The sequence below is a fragment of the Pteropus vampyrus genome, unplaced genomic scaffold, assembly GCF_000151845.1.
Source record: "Pteropus vampyrus isolate Shadow unplaced genomic scaffold, Pvam_2.0 Scaffold454, whole genome shotgun sequence".
NCBI classification, from domain to species: domain Eukaryota; kingdom Metazoa; phylum Chordata; class Mammalia; order Chiroptera; family Pteropodidae; genus Pteropus; species Pteropus vampyrus.
The window spans coordinates 302,391-302,714 of NW_011889235.1; the positions used below are offsets into that span (position 1 = coordinate 302,391).

At 62.3% G+C, this 324-nt stretch overlaps 1 protein-coding gene across 1 annotated transcript in view; it reads left to right on the forward strand.

Annotated features, from left to right (window-relative positions):
• Positions 1–324, forward strand: part of DMBT1 (deleted in malignant brain tumors 1) — a 49,000-nt gene that overhangs the window by 28,192 nt on the left and 20,484 nt on the right.

The following is a 324-nucleotide window of genomic DNA, read 5'->3' on the forward strand; positions in this document are numbered from 1 at the left end:
TCCTTCCTTCTCCTGAACCCTGGGCCAGGGGTCAGACGAATGGTCTCTGATGACAGGAGAGTATGACGCATAGCGAGCTGTGAACCTCCCTGGGATGGGCTCCTGGGCATGGGCTCAGCAGGGATCCCCGTCCACTGCTCGGGACAAGACCTACAACCAGTCACGTCCTGCCGGGACTTCGCTCGTCTCAGGCCAGCGCACCTGCCTGGGAACAGGGTGTGAAAGTGTCTGTCGTGTAGCTGTCTGGCCCCGTGTGATGGGGGTGGCTGTCCTGCTCACATCCCCCGGGGTCACGGGGTGGTTCCCGACATTGCAGCGTCCTCA